This window comes from Lolium rigidum, chromosome 3 (genome assembly GCF_022539505.1).
Source record: "Lolium rigidum isolate FL_2022 chromosome 3, APGP_CSIRO_Lrig_0.1, whole genome shotgun sequence".
In the NCBI taxonomy this organism is placed as follows: Eukaryota; Viridiplantae; Streptophyta; class Magnoliopsida; order Poales; family Poaceae; genus Lolium; species Lolium rigidum.
In genome coordinates this window covers 110003836-110029497 of record NC_061510.1, presented here as the reverse complement: position 1 = coordinate 110029497, position 25662 = coordinate 110003836, and the positions used below count along the sequence as shown (strand labels likewise).

General features: G+C 41.1%; 3 long non-coding RNA genes across 5 annotated transcripts; all 3 read right to left on the bottom strand.

Moving 5' to 3' along the window:
- Positions 1-2849: 2849 nt before the first annotated feature.
- On the bottom strand, positions 2850-4823 carry LOC124697983. Of its 3 annotated transcripts, none has more exons than XR_007000857.1 (5): positions 4601-4823; positions 4460-4511; positions 4298-4350; positions 3992-4038; positions 2850-2918 (listed from the first exon to the last, which is right to left on the bottom strand). It is a non-coding gene; the product is annotated as an uncharacterized LOC124697983 (long non-coding RNA). The 3 variants fall into 3 exon arrangements; XR_007000859.1 differs by having other exon boundaries at positions 2858-2931; XR_007000858.1 differs by lacking the exon at positions 2850-2918 and having other exon boundaries at positions 3938-4350.
- Positions 4824-4872: 49 nt separating this feature from the next.
- LOC124697982 lies at positions 4873-5278 on the bottom strand. The gene is made up of 3 exons (XR_007000856.1): positions 5254-5278; positions 5109-5164; positions 4873-4931 (listed from the first exon to the last, which is right to left on the bottom strand). It is a non-coding gene; the product is annotated as an uncharacterized LOC124697982 (long non-coding RNA).
- Positions 5279-5293: 15 nt separating this feature from the next.
- LOC124697981 lies at positions 5294-6252 on the bottom strand. Its single transcript, XR_007000855.1, has 3 exons — positions 5895-6252; positions 5681-5771; positions 5294-5548 (listed from the first exon to the last, which is right to left on the bottom strand). It is a non-coding gene; the product is annotated as an uncharacterized LOC124697981 (long non-coding RNA).
- Positions 6253-25662: the final 19410 nt, after the last annotated feature.

The window sequence follows — 25662 nt, the reverse complement described above, 5'->3', positions numbered from 1 at the left end:
GATAACTTGCCACACTAGGTCAAAGTTGGTCACGTTCCACCCACATCCAGAACAATGAGTGACGAGACATTGTTCATGGGTCTTCTTGCCACCGGCGTTTTTCTGGGTAGGGCCCAAGATAGAGTGGGTCCAAGGTCAGATTCATGATCAACAGAGCCAAGCCGTACGATTTAGGTGAGTTATGACCGGTCCTATTATTTGCGGTTTAGCGAAAATATTTCAAAGTTCCTATTTTCTAAAACCATCACCCAATAGTTGTGTTCCTTTATATTTACTGTAAAAGTCTCGATGTATCAACCATCATCCATGCATGCTTGCTGCAGATTTATAAATAAACCTATCTTCCAGAATATAAGATCGACTTGTATAAACTCCTAAAACATCTTATATTTTGGATCAAAGAGAGTACCAGTTTGTCCATTCATTTATTGGTCTGTCAAATGAAACATATTTTTCTTTTTTTGTGAAACACATTCGCTCACAAATAAACTCCTAAAATATCTTATATTTAGGATCAGAGAAAGTATCAGTTTGTCCATTCATTTATTGGTCTGTATAATGAAACATATTTTTCTTTTTTTACGAAACACAGTCGATCACAAATATGTGCTTACAGTCAACCTATGAACACACACACCCTGCCCCTATGAGAGATTGAGTTTGAGAAATTGATCCGGTGAATTTTGAAATTGACGAAGTCACCCAGACACCTCGATCGACTGGTATGTCGCCTCTCACTAGACTATATTTTGCCTTTTATGAGTCATCAAAGTGACTGAGGATGCCATTAACCTCCTAATTAACCATCGAAACCACATGTTGATTATCAACGAAACATGCTTTGCATTCCTTTTTGCTCATATAGCAGGTTATGCCGTTATGGGGCATGCATGCTTGGTTATATCCTTTAGTCTGTTAACATATTTTATTGCTTCATGTCTTCCTGGTTATCCCGGCATTGACCACGACGCCGGCCGACTTAAAAGATTGTTCGGTCCAAAACCAAGACCATTGCGTGGCAGCTTAGAACATTGGCAATAAAAAAATATCTGCTAAATGAGAATAAGTCATCTGTCTGGATATCGATCAATCGTACGCCTAGATTTTTAGACCTCATGCCGCAGCATGGCCTTGAAAATCGAAGGAAACACAATGATAGGACAAAATAGGACGTGTTAGGACGACCTTGCTCCTTGCCTATATTGTTTGTTCTCGAACGATTCTTGCCTAGATCTTTGTTTATTTCTTACATTTTCTTTGTAGTGCAGTTATTGTTACATATACGCCGAGCTAGTGTTTCTTAAAAACATGTCAAATACTAGCCACCTGGTCCAACCTTGACTAAGAATTTTAACCTAATTTAGCATCGAGGAATGGACTAGAAGACTATATTGATGCAACTTTCAGTTTTATCAGACATCTTTTGTTGTTCACCTGTATTTTACTCTGTGTTCTGATCTTCTGGTATACTTTTGTTAGTTGATCAATAAAGTGAGATATTTCTAAAAAGACGGATGTATTGATTAGCTGGTGATCTTCACACACTTGTGATTTATTAGTATGTATTCTTTCACAAAAAATCCCTCCATTTCAGTGAATAGGGCACTTTCGTCTTTCGTATTTTTTGTTTACCAAGAGTTACTCAAAATCTGTAGATACTGTTCATATAAAATTAACATCATTAGAAAGTATTTTTTCATAGAAATCCAATGATACTAATTAACCATAATATAACTAATATTTTGTTGATCATTTTTTCGGTTAAAATTTATCTTAAAATACATGTTCACCTCATTCATCGAAACTGAGGTAGTACAGCAGAATATAGAATCCGCAGCACACAGGGGGCTTAACTTTTTCAATGCATTTCTCGCGTGCATGCGAGTGCCCCATTTTGCTGGAGATATCCTGATCAAAAGTCATCATGGCATGAAAAAGAGCTGCGTCATTGTGTCAAAGGTCAGCAAGACTTTTCCACTAGTGTCTAGAGGCGCTGTTGACCGACATGGACTTCTCCACGTCTCCCATTTGTCATATGTGGAGCTTCGTGATCATTTTTCCGGTACCTTCCAATCCCCGTATCACATCATTTTGAATTTCCAGATATGTTTTTGGAAGAAGAAGAATATAGTAGTTAGTTATAATGCGAGACAATTTTAATTTCATCATGACAAGTGCAAAGCCTGGGACAATTTTCCAAGCGCATGACAGGTGAGGGTCGACAGTTAGCTAACCCGGTACGTGCAGAATGTATAACTAGTGGTTGGGGCGCCCCTTGGGGCGCCTCCTAGCCGGTCAGCTGCTTTCTAATCAGCGCCCAGTCATACACTTAGATTCATACTTCTTTACAGAGAGAGATCCTGGCTATTTTACAACATGGCAAGCAAAAGATAATCCTTCATACAATTTCATACCACATTTAGGGTACAGTCTAAAGAACAAATAAAATCGCACACTCAACAATGGAGACCAGCCTAGTGACATATCAACAATGGATACCAGCCTAGTGACATATCAACAAAGGAGAAAAAACAAGCACTGCACACTCGTACTCTGTTTCACCAAGCTGATGGTTTGAATCTGGTGTGGGTCCCCAGTACCCCTACAAGCATAAATATTTCAGTTAGCAATTAGGAAACAGTAAATTGATACTAATGACTGTCCCAAAAAGAATAGATAAATCCAAATTTAGATAAATCTGCAACATCCTTTTTGGGATAGAGGTTGTAGTAATATTGTTCTGAATTGCTTGGAGGCAGTAGACCACATGCCTAATCTGTAACCATTTAAACGCAATGGCATTGCATGCTCACAATAGAATCTTATAGCCTATGGAAATTACCCTGAAACACATGGAGGCACCATGATTCTTTCTTCCTCTATGCCCCCACGGAGAAACCCTTCCAGTCCTGACAAAACTGCAAGAATAACCTAGCCACCGTGTGATAAACAACACATCAACTTCGTGTACAAATATAAATTCCACCATCTATCAATAACTGCCCTAAAAACTAAATGGCAGCCTAAGTACTACTTGTTTTCTCCGTGTAAGCAGAGAGGTTAAGCCACCTAGTATATTGCCTTTTGAATATGCGATCTAAACAACACTTAACATAGCCAATAAACAGTACCCAAAATAACATTTAAATATCTTATATATGTTCACTACTCTACCAAAAGAATATAAAGCTTTTCTGAGGTGTTACTCTTCTATCTAAACCAGCAATAGTAAGCCTGCAAAGCAGTCAACTTGCATGCATATTTTAAATGGACTTCCTAAAAAAAGAATCGAATGGCGGTGAAGGAAAAGCGTAGCTATAGGATCATGAGACGGGGCTGACATGCTTAGTTCTTGGTAGAGAATGTGAGCAGAAAATAACAACAAATCATGAAACCAATTAGTAGCAAACGCAAACCTCATGGCGGTACAAAACAAAGGAACTAAGGACAGATAAATTAGGATTTTTTAATTACTTAACAAACAGGGGTGGGGGCGTACTTCGGAATATAACAATTTATCCTATAACTTACATCTACTATTAAAATACTAATAACATATTAGAGTGTACATAGCTGAATGCTTATTTTATCATATTTTTTATGCTTTCACCATCAGTCATCCAAAATCCATATCTCGTCCAATAATCTGACAACCAGTCATAAAGAGCAACAGAACTGGTGTATTAGAACATTATAAGCAGAATCAGAAGCTTTAACCAATTATGATCACTAAAAAGTGCGAGATAAAACAGCTAATTTCTAGACTTGTTATTGTTATGCGCGCTCTCAACAGAGAGACAATCAAATCTATAAAAAAAATTCTCTACCAAATAAGCCAATCATTCAAACAGATGGAAACAAAGGTCTTTAACTGACAGAGAATGCAACAACCTTTCATTTCTTTATATGAAAAAGTACAGATGGTATTAAAGGCATACTACTCTATTTCAAATGCAGAGGAAAACCCAAGCTAGTAGATCACAAAACCAACCACATCAAGTCAGCCCATGCGTCCATGAAAATCTCCCACGAAGGAACCTATGGGTTATGGAAAACCACCAAACAGATCATTACCACACAAGAATATGATGATTCAAGATATCAAGAGCAATTATAGGACAACTATAACAATACGAAGCAAATTGTAATAAGCCAGAAACATGATGGTGACGAATAATGCCATGTATGGTGACGTATAAGGATGAAAACCTCACCCATCAACCTTAATCATTGATGAAAGTAATATAATACTAATGGTAAACATATCAAGTGCTTAATTTGAGAGGAAGAAACTCACTTTGGCATCACGGGGATAATTTGAGTATTGCGTCTACGAACAATGCCAAACACCTTCATGAAAAACCAGTATACATATATCTAAACAGAATGCACCATAGATAATACTATAATAAGTTGGTAATATAAACATATTTAACGTCATCTGAAAATGGGACCTAACTTGTCAAAGTTCTGCCGTGAACTTCTGAAGTCTTTCTTTCTCTAGCACATATCTATAAAGTGGGAGTTTAAGTTACCACATTATTCAATAACAAAGGGAATAGTTATATTAGTGAACACATGACTGATGCAAGTTACTTACAGGTAAGGACAAAGCATTTCAAAATCCACAAATGATCTTGCCATGAAAGACCAACATCTAGACAACGTGGTGTTGATCAGCAGGATCAAATATGTCATCATCTAGCCGCAAACTGCAAATACATGAAACCAGTTTTGGGATGCCTATTTTCAATTGCACACTTGAAACCAACCAAGTAAATGCTAAATAGGCTACATACCATGCCCAACAATGACTCAACGAGAACTCCATGATAGCCCGCTGAGCAAAGGCACACTAATATTTAATTGCAGTAACATGCAGCTTTAGCAAAATAAATGTGAAATCTGCTGACTGTTCCTCCTTGCTCCACCTGCAGTAGTTGAAGATCAGCGACAACAAAAATAAAAATGCCAACAAAATAAAAAAGCAAACTAATTTGGACCCTTTATTAATTAAGGCATTCAACAAAATGAAAGTTTATTCCTTGTTATCATCAGTAAAATACAATGCTTTGAAAAAGCAAAAAAAAAAAAAAAATCTAATGTACCTTGATCTTGTTGATTGGACAATATTGCTAGTATTCTTTTCCACCGGTTCCTAGAACTGAATCAAGAACATAAAACCAAAGTGGCTCAGAAGTAAATATTAAATATTCAGTACAAAATACACAGGGAAGTTAATTCGTTTCATACCATGTTTAAGGTATAGACACGAATGGCACCTAGAGAAAGAACTGTAGCGCTGGCCTGCTTGACGAGTTGTTACCGGCGCACACATACCGGTACCTTTCCGAGGAAATCATCGCGCCACAAGTCACACGGAGGCCTATTTGCCAAGGAAGTTGCAGTCGCTAATTGCAGCACACGAATTCCATTTAATAGAATGAAGTTCTTCTCGCTCAAGAATAATGAAGTGTGACATATTTCCCAATGAAGCTGAGGCATATTTGCCAATGAAGTTGCAGTCAAATGATAGTCACGGTTAGACCTATGGTGATGTGAAGGAGAATAATATGTTATCTCAAAACGGGAATTCAATGCAGTGTGCGACCAGTTTATCAAAACCGATGGAATGTGATGCCATTTTTAACAGAAAAATATCAGATTAACTCAAGGATACATCTTTATGATATTAATAATTGCTCCAAACACTCCCAACATTGCCATCAACTTAATTGTATAATTGTATAGTTCTTTTTTACCAGATACCCCTGAAATATTAGGAAGAAAATTGAGTGTCAACAACAAAAAAAAGTGCCAAATAATTCTCAGATGCAAGTAAAATAAAGCAAACTGAAGTTTTCAGGATCGAGTCTGTACGAGGCACGCCTCACCAGCATGTCTGCTCGTGGCAGCCACCATGGCCCCATGGATGCTCTTCTTGATAACCAATCCAGGCAGATGGACCTCATCTTGCAGTTCCGATAGCCGACGATCACAACAATCAACGGTAGTGTACGCCGGCATATCCACAAACAGGTCTCATGCAGAAGACATTCACGACCGTGAGCTAATCTTCTTACGCCTGGCGACCAAATCAAATGGAGAAGGAGGGAGGACAGGAAGAGGGCGCACCTCTCAGAAATCATTCGTTGCCCCGGAGCGATAAGGAGAAGAGCATGCAAGAAGAAGGAGGGCCGCGCGAATCGGCGGCCATCACGCCCGTCGTCCTGTATTCTTTTCTTCAATCTGTCTGTGCGGCGCCGGATAAACGGAAGACCCCGTCGCGCCTCGGCCGATGCGGAGGGTGGTGGGTGAGAGAGCGGCATAGAAGGTAATGGAGCCGTTCCTGCTGCTGCAGACGGGCGCGGAAGTCTAAGAGAAGCGTCGAGGACGTCAAGGGGAGGGGAAGCGCGAGCAGCGGCGGCGGCACAAGAGGGATTGTTGATAGGGTTTCTATCGCTCTGTCGGTGCCTGCTTTTCCTCTCCTGATACTTTTTTTCCTTTCCTTATCAGCCGAGCCAAATGCGTCTTCACACGTGGGCCAATGGATAGCAGCAAAGCAACACCAGCGACCAACCCAGGCGTGCAGCGCGGCTATCGTGGATAGTCTAGGAAGTGCTCCAACCCACACGCACTTACTTGTTCTCAATTAGTCAACATGCTTTCTCAGTTCGCCCTTTTCAAATTGCCTCGTGATCCTGAAGGGTCATACATTTGCTAGCCAGTTAGGCACTTGTAGGTGTAAGTACACTACGACACCAAGTAGATTGTATTATTAGAGCAAGTACAATAGAGTCCAGTCAGCTGACTATAAGATATTAAATAATATATTTTAGATGAGTTGGAGGAGAGAGAAGAGGAGAGAGAAGGGAGGTGAGGCTACTTATCGTGATAGCCAAATTTCTGACGCGTCTTCCTAGGCACCTTGTGAGAGTGAAAGGTGGATCATATATTAGTAAGAGCAAGTACAATAAGGTACAGTCAGCTGGCTATAAGAGATAAAATATTATAAATTTGCTTAGTTGGAAGAGAGAGATTAGGAGAGAGAAGAGGAGTGGGCTCTTATCTTGTAGCAAATCTCTAAGCACGTGCTACTAGGCACTATGTGAGACTAAAAGGTGGGCCATGTATTGTAAAAGTACTACACTTTTATAGCTCATTATTGTATATGTTGGCTCTAAGTTAGCTATAGATGATATGGCACTTGGCTTATAGCTAGCAGCTGGCTACACTATTGGAATTGCTCTAAAGTACTACATTCTTATAGCCAACTATTGTACATGTTAGCTATATGATAACTACAAATGATATGACATCTTGTTATAGCCAACAGTTGGCTATACTATTGGAATTGCTCTTATCCTTGTAACAGCTGTGTGGCATCTTCATGAAGCAAGAAATGTAAACCCCGCAAAAATAAACCACAAGTTAGTTGTGGACCTATTTTTCCCTACCAGAACATACAGAAGGTGCTATTTTCACGCCTGTGTTATTGTACCATAAGTTCACCCTCATCTGTGAATTATGGAAAGAACAAATACTTTTTTTTGGTTTGAAGTGTCTCGTCACCTTTGCAACTGCTAACTATTCAAAGATTGTACTTTTTTTTTGTTTTTTTATAATTAGTTCATTCTATGTTTGATCTCCCCTCTCCGTTCAACGATAAAAATGCTAGACATGGTTTTCATCCAGTTTTCCATCAATTAAGCAAGTAATTTTTTCTTTTTAATTTAATAGATTGGGGTAATTAAAGCATTTATCCCCGTTTAAATAAATGAAAACGTTGGATCCGAGCTGATTGCTAAACTCTAAACGTGTGCTATGATTAATGAAATTCCTTGTGGGCAAATCGCCCTCCCTTGCTACCTCAGAAAAAGTTATGTACTCTACATAAAAAAAAATTAGCCATACTAGGGAGAAACCCAGCAGCGCTATGTTATTGATAGAGGTAATTATGTGCACAACACCAGGAATGCGAGTACGGAGACTCGAACTCGGGCGGGCTAAGGCTATATGCCTTGTTTCACTATGTACTCTAAGCTTGTTTGGATGGATACGTGAAAAATAATTGACAGGCCTAGAGCTTCCTTGAGAGTTGAGACCATCCTTCAACGTTTTTGTTTATATCCTCGATCATTAAGCGTGGCCTGGCCTCCGGTGCAAGGAACAATCATTAGCCTGGCCTGGAGCACGTGATAAGGTCTTAGCCTGGCCAGACGATTAGAGTTGGTTGCATGTAGGGACGTAATCACGTAAATGACTAAATGGTACAAATGATTCATGTTTGATATCTGCATCCACATTCGTTTTCTAAGGATATGGATATGGTATGCAGTTTTAAAAATTCGTCGGATATATATGCGGTTGTCGATATTGGTCAAGCAAATATTAGGCACAGATATGATATCCATAGTAGCCAACGGATATAGATTATCCGATATTTTTGCGAATTATCCAAGATCCTCAAAGAAGATAATCCAATAAAATTAATCCAACCCCAAATACCTAGACAATTAAGTTAGTTTATGGGTTCAACTAAGAATGTCATGTCAGCATGCAACTTAGTTTGTTGCACGAATAAGTGTGCAACTTTGGATGTATTCTAGTGTTACATGATTTTTGCTTCGAGTCCAATTCAAATCTGCTCCATATCCGTAATTATGTATAATCCGTATTCTAATTCACATCCGCTATTATTTGTTACGATCCAAATCCACACAAGAAAGAGTAAAGGATATGAAAATAGCACTATCTAATTCGATCCGATATATTTTCATCCCTAGTCGCATGGCGTCTAGAAAGTAGATTGGTTGTTCATTCCACTTTTAGATTGACAAATGAGGGAGTGTCTTTATATAAGCCGACTGATATTCTGATTAGATGGATTCTTTGTTGATCTCTTATAGGTGCCTCCATGTTGGGCCGAGTGAGCAGACCATAAAAAATCAATAGAGCCCTCATATTGGGCCTATCGAGAAAGGAATATTGATGTTCACATTCGCTATGGGGCTGCGCATGCACTATTTATAGCATACAGCGATCGGTAATACGGCTCGCTTGTGGTTGATTTTGCTTGGACTAGGCCCTACCGAGTTCGGATCCTCCTTTGCCATTTTTTCGATTTTTTCTATTATTTTTTTCGGTTTTGTTTCATTTGTATTCATTTCTCATTTATTATTTTTCTTTTTATTTTTACCTTAGTTTCTATTTTTATTTTTTTTGTTCTATTCCGTAAAAGTAAATGTTTTTTAATATGGATGATTCAGTCGCACTCTGTACTCAGCTATCAATTTCTACTGCATTGCGTTTTGAAGGCTCGATACAAAAGAAAGTGGCCTTAGGGCACGTACAGCGCGAGGCGCTAAGCTCAGGCGCCAGGATCCAAATCCCAGCGAATAGGCAGTTAAGTCGTAGGATCCCGGCCGATGGGCGCTTACATAAACGCATCGACGCAATACTTTGCGTCGGGTGCTTCGTTAGATTTTAGCTAGCAGCGTCAAAATTGGATCCCTTCAGTTGAAGAAACAAGCGCCTTAAATTGGAGGCCACTGTTGCAGCTCTGGACTCTTCGTTGGAGCGCTAGGATAAATTCCCTTTTTTTCTCAGCTCAAGCGCCCGAACAAGCGCTCAACATTGAAGTTGCCCTTACTAGTAGAGATGGAAACTTCTCGGATCGAGAAGGAATAACCTAAAGTCACTGATAAAATGTGTACAACGAGCGGGAAATGGATTAGATATCATGTACATGCTTAAAAGATTTGATACTAGTGTTGGCCTACCTGATTTTTCTGATATATGTTCTTCTTTTCTGATTGATTGATGAGATTTCGTTTGCCATGCAGAATGGATTAGAAGGCTAGTCTAGCGCTTTGTCAGACGCATTGGTGACGCTTCACGATAGATGACACTAGAAAAAGATAAGATGTAATTTGGGAACATTTTTACTCCATGAACCATTTTTTGAATTTGGATCAATTTTAAGTCATGGACATTTTTTCGAACCATTTTACCCGGTGAACCATTTTTAAATAGTAGATTTGTTTTTATTTTGGAAGCATTTTACCCGCCGAACCATTTAACTCGTCGCGAAGACCTATTGGAGTTGCATATTTTCTTAAGAAAATAACTCGTCTATTGGAGTTGCATATTTCTTGAGAAAAGTGCAACTCATATAGAAAAATGGATAGTGTTGCATAAATATTAATAAAAATGCAGCCATATCAACACCATCTTGCTATTTGAATATTTTCTAAGAAAAGTGCTACTTGTTTCAAAAAAAAAAAAATTGCCGCCCTCATATAGTTATACTTATATGTTTTCGTAAAAATAGATCCTAGCACATGGCCCTACATTTTACTGGCCCGGCCTTGTCCATTATCTTGATGGTATCTTATCCTCAGCTGAAAACTTGCAATGCCAGCAAATTACTTCTTCATGATATGCTCATCATTTTTGGAACCACCTTTTAGTCACTCAGCAACAACATGGCTTTATGAATCCATGTTTCACGTTTAAGATGCTAACAAAATTTTCAACATGATTTGATTTGGTGGTTCTTTTCGAGCACCGAGTCTCGAGCTCCAGGTTGAAAACCTTGAAGTACTCCTTTGTTGTTTGTACTCCCTCCTCCCCGAAAGTTGAGACAAGTTTCATGAGACGGAGGGAGTAGCTGCAATGACGGTTTCTATGCACCATTTCGTTGTTAATGGGATTGTCTAGATTGCTCGGACTTGCTCACCATGGAAACTTTGTGATGCACATGGTCAGTCCTAAGCTGTGGTTCCATAAACCAGTTTTTTTCTTATCGCAGCACCTTTGATATGGACGCACACGATCGTGGACAGGAACAGTTACCCCTGCTAGCTTACTTCCTCATTTGCCTAAGCATCCACAGCACTGCAAGATTTGCTTCCACTTTAAAACCCCATCACAGGCTGGGTACTGCCGTGGTCAATTCCTGAACGCGACAGCACGTACCTGGCACCCGCCATTAAATTGGTGGAGCAGGCAACACATCTGAACCTGAGGATTGAAGTTCAATGGAAATGCTAGATTTCTATGATCCGTGTCAAGAGATTGCTGCCTGTCTCAGGTTGACGTTTCTGTGGCTTGACGGGTGGTCCATCAAGCTGTGTGCCGGTCGATGTTTCCTTTTCTACCGACTACCAGTCAGGTTCATCTCAATAACAGGATGGGTCACACTACTCTGCTATGATGGTTGAACGACCGGGCAATGTCAACTTGATTGTGCTTTTACCAAGAAGATGCCACGTACAGTTTGTAAACATCACAGATGAGACGAAGTACAGCCCCAACTTAGCGTGCATCTCTTGATCATGGAGTGTGTGGTGTGTGCATCGTTCAATCATTTCCACCACGTCTTCAGAGAAACAGTTGGCCCTTTCCTTTTTGGGCTATGAAAAAACATTGCAGCCCATCAAAGTAACCATGGCCCGGTCAGCCCGAGCTCGTCCAGCCGAAACGGCAGTTGAAGCCTCACTGTCGCACTAAAAAGCCCAGCCCACGTAAGCTCAATTGCGGACTTGGCATTAGCATTCCATTTCCGAGTCATTTGTGACAGTACTAGTGTCAAGTTGAGAATCTTTAAAGCCCTGACCTGCAGCTGCAAGTGGAGATAGATAACCTACTTTCTGGTAGCACATTATTCTGCTGTTGCATGAGACCACTGTTGCGTTACATGTTTATTAAACAATCTTTTGGCAAAAGAGAAGGCCGAGCTTACATAAAGTATAGGAATGACCCTTCTTTCCTCAGAAGTTGTTTAAGTGCATCTCTGTTTGTTAGAACGTCAGGCGCACATGCACATGCAATGTAGCATTCATACATACATAGTTTTATATATGAGCTTAGTGTTTGCCGAATTTATCAAGTTCAAGTATAGTATTATGCATGATGGAGGGGAAGGGGAGAGTACATATAAAGTATAGTTTTTGGGTTGGATGCAACCGACTTTTGGAGGTCGCACGGGACTGCTATTTCCAGGCTACTGGATGGCGGCACATTAAAAGAATCGAAGTTTGAAGATGGATAGATTTTGATTTTCTTTTCATCTTTGTTTGGCTGGTTACTGTTACATTTTTTTGATGTTTTTGGGTTGTAATAAGGATACTTGTTTGAACCTTCGTTTCAATAAAAACTTGGCTGTGTGCATCTATTGATGCAGAGGCCGGAGCAATGCTCCCATATCGAAAAAAAACATATAAAGTATAGTATGATGAACGGTCCTTCTTTCCTCAAAAAATATTTAAGTGCCTCTCCGTTTGTTAGAACGTCGTATGCACATGCCCATGTATAGGTAGTCTTCATAGATAGTTTTATGAACTCTAGTGCTCCCTTCATTATAAAAACAAAAAAAAAATCTATAAGTTTTAAGAAACCGTGGGAAAAATCTAGACGTAGTCAATTTGCAACCTGCAGTCATGCAAAATTCTTTATTTTATAGTATACACAAATGACAAAATCTGATAAAAATCTAGAGATTTTAAAACATGCATATATACTTAGATCCACACTTTTGTCATTTTTATGTAGCTCAAAATCATAGAATTTTCATGTAAATTGATGCTTTGCGGTCTGTTGGATACATCATTGGCTACATCTGTATTTTTAATATTTTTCCAAAATTTATAAGTATGATTTTTTTAATACAACGAGATTACTGGAGACCAGGAGCCAAAAATTTCCATCCGTATTGTTGGCAGGAATTTAGTAATTTCGAGCTATAAGAAAGATGTATTTATACTACATTAGCGAGCCATAATTTGGCGCTACCCCGCAGCATCTACCAGTCGACACATTCTTAACGAACAGTACGTATGAAAGCAGTAGGTAAAACGTAGCGCGCGATCGACACCCAACACTTTAAGTAAAGGAGTTTAGTTATGCGTTTAACAATTATTACGACCGCGCGCGCGCCACGGCACAAATGCGGACGAAACGCTCGCGAAAATTGACGGCCCAACGATGCCTAACCGCAGTTCTGCCGCCCGGCCAAACCCCTCGCCGACCGCTGCTCACATGATCACATCACCCAGGTCAAGATCACCGATAAATTGAGTATACGTACGTATGCCGTCGGTGGATCGCTGAACAGTCGATGAGCATCTAGCAATTAGAGCTCCCTGTTCCGTATCTCCGATGTGTTTCTGTCGCGTAACGCCAACAAAGTTTTGGTCATTAGCAAACCGAAAAAAGAAAGTGCAGTGGTTCAGTTGTTGGAGAAGCGAATACATACATAATTAAAGCTACCTGCAAGGCTGATGCATGATTGATTACTGGCTTAATTAGACGATCGAAAGCGTGCTGGTGATTGAGCCGTAGCACCGGCATTTGCGTGTTCTTGGTCCACTAATGTAAACTTGTAAACCCAGCACCCAACAAACGCGGCTGATCCCCGTCGGTGCATGAGCCACGCGGGCGCCGAACCTGCAGCAGAGGAAACCTAACAAACTACAGCACATACCTGTACATTGCTATCTATCGCGATCAGAGGAAGAATTAAGTACTCCGTAGTATACACGGTTAGCTTTGGCGTCTGCTTTTTATTTTCGTTTCTTTTTGTGGTATTGGCTAGTCTTTAAGAAATTAAACAATTCGGGCTCAGCTCATCTGGAAGCAGGACGTACGATGGTGTGCTTCCTTGGAATTCTCTGCTGCAACCTGCAACTGATGCTGCCTCGCGAGTTCGCTGGCGACCGACAGAATGGAAATCATTTGCGGATTTGCAGCTGTCGAGAAGAGAAACGTGTGCATGCAATGCATGGCGACGGAGCTGAGATTTGTATATTGTTTCCGTTCGAGATAGTATAGGACGAACTGGTTGGTGAGTCCAAGTCCTTCCATGTGCTTCGCGGGAATTATTTGGCCTCACACTCACAGGTGACTGACAGCCAGGTGGGCCTACCTGCCTACCAGAGTACTACAATGTTGGCTTGAGAATTTGATCAGCAACAGCTAACCGGATACTACTAGCTAATTAAGCTAGCACGTCTTATTAATTCACCGGAATTTATGTTTTGTTCGTTCGTTTTGTCATCTTTCGTTCAAAAATGGTCAGGTGGTGGGTTCCCTCCGAAGCTAGTTCGTAACCAATGGCTTGCTTCATCCCCAAGATACCACTACAGAGCAACAGAATATGGAGTGCGGGAGAGGACCCGGCCACCCCAACCGGAATTCATTCATCTCAGGTTGCGAAATGGGACAAACAGAAAAGTGGTCGTGGGATTTGGACTTGCTGCCAAAGATGTTGACGGGAAATTATGTCCATGTTTTTTACGAGGGTGCCAAACCGTCGATTCATGCGAATTTCAAGTAAAGAAGTGCTCAAAATTCAATCTTCTTAGGCTAAATGTTACAATGCGTTCGTAACTCTTATTGACGTCTCTATCAATCAATGAGAATTAATTGCTTCCTACATGGGGAAATGGTGAATGGAACCTGGGTGCGCGCACACCCATCTACAAAAAATTCAAAAAAATGCTATTTAAAAGTTTCAAAAAAATGTGAAGTAATTTTTTGCATGTATATATTATGTTGATACTTACTCGTGTGTGTTTTCACGCAAAAATACCATTGTGTGTGGCCTACACAAAAATGACAAAATGCAGTCCAAATGAGAATAGTGAATAGGAATTTATACTATTCACAGGAATAGGAATTTGCATTTTGTCATTTTCGTGTAGGCCACACACAATGGTATTTTTGCGTGAAAACACACACGAGTAAGTATCAACATAATATGTACATGCAAAATTTTACTTCACATTTTTTTGAAACTTTTAAATAGCATTTTTTTGAACTTTTCGTAAATGGGTGCGCTCGCACCCATGTTCCATTCGTCCGGGTCGTTCCTACATGCCTGTTTATTAGGGTATCATTGATTAGGTCAACAAAATATAAGATATACAGTATATAACAAAAATTATATCATTAAATTAATGACATACTCCGGTTATACTTTTACATTTTAGGTGTACATTTTATGATATATATCTAGCAATTTGTTGGTTAAAATAATGGCCAAATATTTTTGTGTTGACCGAAAATAATGTTCTTGTTTTTTACGAGGGTGGCAAACAATCGATTCATGCGAATTTCACACAAAAGCGGAGCTCCTAAGTTATTAGCATAAACCACCACATTTCTTGCTAAATTTATAAAATGGTATCACTTTGTATTTTTGGATAAAAAACTACCACATTTTTAAAATGTTTTTCTACAAAACACTGAACACTGATCGTGAATAGACGACGATTCTAACCAGGGAGTCCAACCTATCGGAGCGAATTTGCTGATGTGGAGTGGATCCCACTTATTAGTCTTATTGAAAATATATCCTACAAAAAAATAAAAAAATAGAGATCGTCTTCTTCATCCCTTCTGATACAACACCACCGCCTCCGGTCAACCCACCTCCCACCACCTCAGTGCGCGACTCTGGCAAACGGCCGACGCACCACCTGGATGCGCCCTCTGATGCACACGCGGCTGAGACAATGGCGGTTCTTTGCAATGTGTCTACTGGCAGGAGGCTTCCTAGGCGCGGCGAAGGTGGCCTCCAACGACGGTGTAGCCCGTAGCCCTTTTATGGGCCCTCACGTCACAACCCCGACATGGCGGAGGACACGCTCCATCCTGGCGCGACAACGGACGACGTGCTCCACGGATCGCATCAGCATGGCCGGTCAGAATCGGGAATGCGCTCGCACACTTGCACACTGAACAACAGGAAATGCATCTTTAAGGAGGAGGAGGCTGGACGGATGGAGGGGAAGGAGATGGGTGGCTAGCGATCTTGCCGAAGACGGTTGAAAGATGGAGATGACAGGGAACCGTTTTTATTTGTAAAATTTATTTAGAACATTTTGATTTTTATAATTGGGTTGACATGTGGGGCCACTATACCAGCAAATTGATCTTGCCAAGTGGGGCCTCCTCGTCAGAAATAGAAGTAACAACAATTTGCGGTCAATGAGAGTGTTTTTTTTTTTCGAAAACATCAAAATGAAAATATGATGGTGGTTTTTATCCTCAAAACACAAAGTGATTCCATTTGATAAATTTAGGTAAAAAAATATTGTGATTTAATGCTAACAATGTAGAGATTAGCGAGAACGATGGTAAGAGCATCTCCAGTCGCGTCACCCAAACCGTCCCCCAAAGCGATTTAGGCCGCGCCGGACAAAAAAAAATTCCCAGCAGCGTCCCCTAAAGCCGCTTTTTATCCGGCGCGCCCCGATATGGTGTCCGGCGCCCCGAGTCTGTCCCCGCCCACAGGAAACGCACCAGGGACGCCAGACGCACCGAAAAGCGAGGCGGGGAGTGGCGGGGCCGACCCATCAGCGGCACATTGAATTTTAACCTAACCATCGCCTACCTCGCGACGGAAGTTATTGGCGCGCAACGACGGTGCAGTTCCCGCAGAAGCGCAGCGAAGCGTCTCGTCGCGCCTAGCTCTGCGTGTCGGCGTTAATGAGCGCCACCGCTCCCCCGCCTCCCTCCGGCCTATAAAAAGGGCCGCCTCTCATCGTCCCTCTCACACACAAACCCTAGCGCCTCTCTCCCCAACCCTAGCCGCCACCATCTCAAGAGTCGACGCCATGGCTGGTAGAGGCGGAGGCCGAGCTCGCGGCCGTGGTCGTGGTCGTGGCCGCGGCCGCGGCAGAGCTGCACGCTCGTCGTCGTCCTCATCGTTGGACATGCAGGACGAGGAGGGCCCGTGTTGTTCAAGTTCATCGTCGTCCTCAACGGTGACCCACACGGCATCCAGAGGCTACCGGACACCTTCGCCGACTTCGTCGCCGGCGACGAGCGCCCGGGCTTGCTGTATCTGCGGGAGGATGACTGCTGCTGCTGCTGCCGGTAGATCGTCGACATGATCTACGACGCGCGCGGCAAGATGTACCTCCACATCGGCTGGGACAAGTTCACGCGCTACCACCGCCTCGAAGCCGGCTTCGTGCTCGTGTTCTCCTACTTTGGCGACAACGACATGAGCGTCAAGATGTTCGACGAGACGCGTTGCCGCCGGAACTACCATGACGACAGCGTCGAGGAGGGCGACGACTGAAGAGTGTTGTTTCTTCGCAGCGAATATATGCACGAAATTTTCTGGATGTTCTTCCTCAGAAGAACCAACAGGGGCACCCTCACCAGCTGGATTTTCCAGTTTGGGTGATTGGGTGTGCCCTCGAGTGTTCTTTCTTAGCAGCGAACACACGAAACCTTCGATGCCCGGCCTAGTTAGGTTTAGTTTTTTTGCAATATTTTATATTTGTGTCAACCATGGTTCAAACTATGTATTAGTTTGTGAAAAACCATGTTCCAAACTATATCTTCATGTAAACCACATTCCAAATTATGTATTAGTTTGTGAAATATTTCTTCTCTTTATTGAAATAAAAATTCAAAAAAAATATTTTAATGTTTGGAGGTGGCGTTTGGGGGACGCGGCTGGGGAGCGATGTCCCCCAAACACGGTACGAACGAAACACGTCCCCCAAACGCTCAATTCGGTGCCGTTTGAGGCACGGTTTGGAAGACGCGACCGGAGATACTCTAATTCCTAGTTTCTTTTATGGCAGCATCCTAGATTCCCATGGGGTGAACCCATTCAGATTCAGGTAAGCTTGTCGTGCATATATGGAATTATGGATCTTACGGGATGAATGTCCGTATCACTAGAATCGGGCAAATCCACATGAACGATCCTGATATGGCGTGTTGTTTATCTACTCTCTCGTCGCGCGCGCACCCACGGTGGAGTTTCTCAAGCGATGACACGCGCGAGACATGCACCAACCGGAACCCATGATAATCGCCGAGCAAAAGAGGAAACGCCACAACGTCGACAACCGCCGTATGGAGCGATGAGGTCGCTAGTGCTTCTCGATTCTGGCGCCGATCGCATCATCCATTTGTCGTAGCCACAGATTGACACCATGCCCACCAACACGTACAGGAAGCTCGGACAAAATACGTGACATTGGCAGATGATAGAATTCAATGCATCACTTTTGCAGAGTTCGTTCTTGTTGCCGAACCGAAGGTAATTTTTTTTTCAAAACTAGCACAGTGGCCCTCGAAAATGCGAGGGCATCAACTTTTGTTTATATAAAAGTAATATTCTATTTGATTCAGAATATGTGTTATGATTTTTGTTTATTTTTAATCAAATTTAATGTAAAAAAATAGAACTTATTAAGGATTAGAGGAACTAATATTTATTAGTCATCTTGTACACATGGAATTTCTCTTCCCTCAATGTAGAATATAAAATATGGTTTATGAATTGATAGGTTATTTTCTTATATGAATATTTATTTCTAAAAAATATTTAAAAATGTCTAGAAAATATATGATAGCTATATATGCCATTAGGATCAATATGGCTCTAGTGAAAAAATAATAATGGTCAATAAGAAACATGGAAAACTTAATGTAATCATCTTTAATTTTTGGGAGAATAATTACTACCAATAAATGTGAAATGGTGACATCCAACTGTAAATACTAACATGAAATTTACCAGCCTCTTTTTTCTCTAACTCGACCTTAAAATGTTAAGCAATAATTCTAAATTTTAAAGAAGTATGTGTTTGAGCTCTTGTTTCCAAGTTGTACATAGTAGGAATATACATCATTTTGAAAAATGTTTGGACTCACCTGTGAGATCAGTAGTGAAATTTATGGATGAAATAAAGATGCGGGGAATTTGTTGGCTTCAACGAAGCTTGACAAAGTTTTTTATTGTTATTATTTTTTGTTCCAACATGTCTTTTTTCCATACATGAATTATTTATGCCTTATGACATATTCCCTAAAATTACCCTTATCAATGCTTCTTTTGTACGATCAATGTTTTTTGTACTTCTCTTTTGTTGTCAAATTTAGTTTCATATTTTCTCCTTATAAAATTTCGTAGTTACCAACTTACGTATATTGTAAATTTTAGAAGTGAACATTTTCATGTATACTTGCTACAAATTGTCCATTTTATGGAAATCACTATGTTTAGAACATTTGAAACAACGTAAATTGCATAATTTAGAGGATTTGTTTCTTCGAGCTAGTCCGTTGCACCGATAATATACTTTAATTTTAGTACGTATTCATTTGATCAAACACATATCTTGGTGGAATCGAAGAGACTATTGATGGCGTGTATTTCACACGTTCGTTGGGCAACCCCAAGAGGAAGGTATGATGCGCACAGCAGCAAGTTTTCCCTCAGAAAGAAACCAAGGTTTATCGAACCAGGAGGAGCCAAGAAGCACGTTGAAGGTTGATGGCGGCGGGATGTAGTGCGGCGCAACACCGAGAGATTCCGGCGCCAACGTGGAACCTGCACAACACAACCAAAGTACTTTGCCCCAACGAAACAGTGAGGTTGTCAATCTCACCGGCTTGCTGTAACAAAGGATTAACCGTATTGTGTGGAAGATGATTATTTGCAGAGAAAACAGTAAAAACAAGTATTGCAGTCAGATTTGTATTTCGGTATTAAAGAATGGACCGGGGTCCACAGTTCACTAGAGGTGTCTCTCCCATAAGATAAAAGCATGTTGGGTGAACAAATTACGATCGGGCAATTGACAAATAGAGAGGGCATAACAATGCACATATATGACATGATAAGTATAGTGAGATTTAATTGGGTATTACGACAAAGTACATAGACCGCCATCCAACTGCATCTATGCCTAAAAAGTCCACCTTCAGGTTATCGTCCGAACCCCTCCGGTATTAAGTTGCAAAGCAACAGACAATTGCATTAAGTATGGTGCGTAATGTAATCAACAACTACATCCTCGGACATAGCGCCAATATTTTATCCCTAGTGGCAACAGCACAACACAACCTTAGAACTTTCTCATCATTGTCCCGGTGTCAATGCGAGCATGAACCCACTATCGAGCATAAATACTCCCTCTTGGAGTTAAAAGCAAAAACTTGGCCGAGCCTCTACTAGTAACGGAGAGCATGCAAGATCATAAACAACACATATGTAATAACTTGATAATTAACATGACATGGTATTCTCTATCCATCGGATCCCGACAAACACAACATAGAGTATTACGGATAGATGATCTTGATCATGTTAGGCAGCTCACAAGATCCAACAATGAAGCACAATGAGGAGAAGACAACCATCTAGCTACTGCTATGGACCCATAGTCCAGGGGTGAACTACTCACTCATCACTCCGGAGGCGACCATGGCGGTGTAGAGTCCTCCGGGAGATGAATCCCTCTCCGGCGGGGTGCCGGAGGAGATCTCCAGAATTCCCCGAGATGGGATCGGCGGCGGCGGCGTCTCGGTAAGGTTTTCCAGTATCGTGGTTTTTCGCCTCGGGGGTTTTCGCGACGGAGGCTTTAAGTAGGCGGAAGGGCGAGTCGGGGGCCGACGAGGGCCCACACCACGGGCGGCGCGGGCCCCGCTTGGCCGCGCCGCCATGTGGTGTCGCCACCTCGTGGCCCCACTTCGTATGCTCTTCGGTCTTCTGGAAGCTTCGTGGCAAAATAGGCCCCTGGGTCTTCGTTTCGTCCAATTCCGAGAATATTTCGTTACTAGGATTTCTGAAACCAAAAACAGCAGAAAACAGCAACTGGCACTTCGGTATCTTGTTAATAGGTTAGTTCCAGAAAATGCACGAATATGACATAAAGTGTGCATAAAACATGTAGGTATCATCAATAATATGGCATAGAATATAAGAAATTATCGATACGTCGGAGACGTATCAAGCATCCCCAAGCTTAGTTCTGCTCGTCCCGAGCGAGTAAAACAATAACAAAGATAATTTCTGAAGTGATATGCCATCATAACCTTGATCATACTATTTGTAAACATATGTAGTGGATGCAGCGATCAAAACAATGGTAATGACATGAGTAAACAAGTGAATCATAAAGCAAAGACTTTTCATGAATAGTACTTCAAGACAAGTATTAATAAGTCTTGCATAAGAGTTAACTCATAAAGCAATAAATCAAAGTAAAGGTATTGAAGCAACACAAAGGAAGATTAAGTTTCAGCGGTTGCTTTCAACTTGTAACATGTATATCTCATGGATAATTGTCAACATAGAGTAATATAACAAGTGCAATATGCAAATATGTAGGAATCAATGCACAGTTAATCACAAGTGTTTGCTTCTTGAGGTGGAGAGAGATAGGTGAACTGACTCAACATAAAAGTAAAAGAATGGTCCTTCAAAGAGGAAAGCATCGATTGCTATATTTGTGCTAGAGCTTTTACTTTGAAAACATGAAACAATTTTGTCAACGGTAGTAATAAAGCATATGAGTTATGTACATTATATCTTACAAGTTGCAAGCCTCATGCATAGTATACTAATAGTGCCCGCACCTTGTCCTAATTAACTTGGACTACCGGATCTTTGCAATGCACATGTTTTAACCAAGTGTCACAATGGGGTACCTCCATGCCGCTCGTACAAAGGTCTAAGGAGAAAGCTCGCATTTTGGATTTCTCGCTTTTGATTATTCTCAACTTAGACATCCATACCGGGACAACATGGACAACAGATAATGGACTCCTCTTTAATGCATAAGCATGTGGCAACAATTATTATTCTCATATGAGATTGAGGATATATGTCCAAAACTGAAACTTCTACCATGATTCATGGCTTTAGTTAGCGGCCCAATGTTCTTCTCTAACAATATGCATGCTCCAACCATAAAGGTGGTAGATCTCTCTTACTTCAGACAAGACGGACATGCATAGCAACTCACATGATATTCAACAAAGAATAGTTGATGGCGTCCCCGAAACATGGTTATTGCACAACAAGCAACTTAATAAGAGATAAAGTGCATAAGTACATATTCAATACCACAATAGTTTTTAAGCTATTTGTCCCATGAGCTATATATTGCAAAGGTGAATGATGGAATTTTAAAGGTAGCACTCAAGCAATTTACTTTGGAATGGCGGATAAATACCATGTAGTAGGTAGGTATGGTGGACACAAATGGCATAGTGGTTGGCTCAAGTATTTGGGATGCATGAGAAGTATTCCCTCTCGATACAAGGTTTAGGCTAGCAAGGTTATTTGAAACAAACACAAGGATGAACGGTGCAGCAAAACTCACATAAAAGACATGTGGTAAACATTATAAGACTCCATACCGTCTTCCTTGTTGTTCAAAACTCAATACTAGATGTTATCTAGACTCTAGAGAAATGCAAACCAAATTAGCAAGCTCTAAGTATTTCTTCATTAATGGGTGCAAAGTATATGATGCAAGAGCTTAAACATGAGCACAACAATTGCCAAGTATCAAATTATCCAAGACATTTTAGAATTACTACATGTATCATTTTCCAATTCCAACCATATAACAATTTAACGAAGAAGAAACTTCGCCATGAATACTATGAGTAGAGCCTAAGGACATTTTTGTCCATATGCTACAGCGGAGCGTGTCTCTCTCTCCCATAAAGTGAATGCTAGGATCCATTTTATTCAAACAAAAACAAAAACAAACCGACGCTCCAAGCAAAGTGCATAAGATGTGACGGAATAAAAATATAGTTTCAGGGGAGGAACCTGATAATGTTGTCGATGAAGAAGGGGATGCCTTGGGCATCCCCAAGCTTAGACGCTTGAGTCTTCTTATAATATGCAGGGGTGAACCACCGGGGCATCGCCAAGCTTAGAGCTTTCACTCTCCTTAATCATATTGCATCATACTCCTTTCTTGATCCTTGAAAACTTCCTCCACACCAAACTCGAAACAACTCATTAGAGGGTTAGTGCATAATAAAAATTCACATGTTCAGAGGTGACACAATCATTCTTAACACTTCTGGACATTGCATAAAGCTATCTGGACATTAATGGATCAAAGAAATTCATCCAACATAGCAAAAGAGGCAATGCGAAATAAAAGACAGAATCTGTCAAAACAGAACAGTCCGTAAAGATGGATTTTATTAGGCCACCAGACTTGCTCAAACGAAAATGCTCAAATTGAATGAAAGTTGCGTACATATCTGAGGATCATGCTCGTAAATTGGATTAATTTTCTGAGCTACCTACAGGGAGATAGACCCAGATTCGTGACAAGAAAGAAATCCGGAACTGCGCAATGAATCCAAATCTAGTACTTACTTTTCTATCAAATACTTTACTTGGCATAACAAAACTCAAAACTAAGATAAGGAGAGGTTGCTACAGTAGTAAACAACTTCCAAGACACAAATATAAAACAAAAATACTGGAGTAAAAACATGGGTTGTCTCCCATAAGCGCTTTTCTTTAACGCCTTTCAGCTAGGCGCAGAAAGTGTATATCAAGTAACATCAAGAGATGGTGCATTGATATCATAAGCTCCCCCATTAGCAGTGGTACTAGGGCCTTTGTCAATTTTAGGCCTATAATAATATTTCTTTGGTTTAGGCACTTTAGAGGCATACATAAACTTTTGCTCCTTCCCCATATAAGCTTTCTCTCCAAATTGTAAAGATGAAAAGGTTGAACCCAAGGTTCCCATAGCTTTTTCAAGTTTGCCAATCCTATTAATTTGATTATCATGGTCAACACAAGTTCCTAGGACACTAATTCTTTCATCAATTCCTCCTAAGGATTTATCAAGTTTATCGGTTTTAACAAGTAACATCTCCAACTTAGTTTCAACACTAAATTTTTTCTCTATGGTTTCCAATTTTTTCATAACATCCTCAAGGGAGGTTTCAATTTTAATTTCATTAACAGGTGGTGTTCCAAATAAACTCTCAATAATGCAACTAGCCTCTAAAGCGGGAGCACCTAGGAAGTTACCTCCCGCGAGACAATCAAGAACATATCTATTCCAACTAGAGATACCAACATAAAAATTCCCGAGTAGGATAGTGGTGGAGTGTTTCTTAGTGCACCTATTATGGGCATCACTAATTCTATACCAAGCATCTTTTAAACATTCTCCTCCTTGTTGCTTAAATGAACGAACTTCAACTTCAGGATTACTCATTTTAGCAGTAGTAAATAAAACAAACTAGATAAAGTAAATGCAAGTAAACTAATTTTTTTGTGTTTTTGATATAGAGTGCAAGACAGTAAATAAAGTAAAGCTAGCAACTAATTTTTTTTGTGTTTTGATATAATGCAGCAAACAAAGTAGTAAATAAAATAAAGCAAGACAAAAACAAAGTAAAGAGATTGAGAAGTGGAGACTCCCTTGCAGACGTGTCTTGATCTCCCCGGCAACGGCGCCAGAAAAAGAGCTTGATGGCGTGTATTTCACACGTTCGTTGGGCAACCCCAAGAGGAAGGTATGATGCGCACAGCAGCAAGTTTTCCCTCATAAAGAAACCAAGGTTTATCGAACCAGGAGGAGCCAAGAAGCACGTTGAAGGTTGATGGCGGCGGGATGTAGTGCGGCGCAACACCGGAGATTCCGGCGCCAACGTGGAACTCTGCACAACACAACCAAAGTACTTTGCCCCAACGAAACAGTGGAGGTTGTCAATCTCACCGGCTTGTCTGTAACAAAGGATTAACCGTATTGTGTGGAAGATGATTGTTTGCAGAGAAAACAGTAAAAACAAGTATTGCAAGCAGATTTGTATTTCAAGTATTAAAGAATGGACCGGGGTCCACAGCTTCACTAGAGGTGTCTCTCCCATAAGATAAAAGCATGTTGGGTGAACAAATTACAGTCGGGCAATTGACAAATAGAGAGGGCATAACAATGCACATACATGACATGATAAGTATAGTGAGATTTAATTGGGAATTACGACAAAGTACATAGACCGCCATCCAACCGCATCTATGCCTAAAAAGTCCACCTTCGAAGTTATCGTCCGAACCCCTCCAGTATTAAGTTGCAAAGCAACAGACAATTGCATTAAGTATGGTGCGTAATGTAATCAACAACTACATTCTCGGACACAGCGCCAATGTTTTATCCCTAGTGGCAACAAGCACAACACAACCTTAGAACTTTCCGTCATCGTCCCGGTGTCAATGCAGGCATGAACCCACTATCGAGCATAAATACTCCCTCTTGGAGTTAAAAGCAAAAACTTGGCCAGAGCCTCTACTAGTAACGGAGAGCATGCAAGATCATAAGCAACACATATGCAATAACTTGATAATTAACATAACATGGTATTCTCTATCCATCGGATCCCGACAAACACAACATAGAGTATTACAGATAGATGATCTTGATCATGTTAGGCAGCTCACAAGATCCAACAATGAAGCACAATGAGGAGAAGGCAACCATCTAGCTACTGCTATGGACCCATAGTCCGAGGGGTGAACTACTCACTCATCACTCCGTGAGGCGACCATGGCGGTGTAGAGTCCTCCGGGAGATGAATCCCCTCTCCGCGAGGTGCCGGAGGAGATCTCCGTGAATCCCCGAGATGGGATTGGCGGCGGCGGCGTCTCTGGAAGGTTTTCCGTATCGTGGTTTTTTTCATCAGGGGTTTCGCGACGGAGGCTTTAAGTAGGAGGAAGGGCAGAGTCGGAGGGCTGACGAGGGGCCCACACCACAGGGCGGCGCGGGCCCCTCCTTGGCCGCGCCGCCTTGTGGTCCGGCCACCTCGTGGCCCCACTTCGTATGCTCTTCGGTCTTCTGGAAGGTTCGTGGCAAA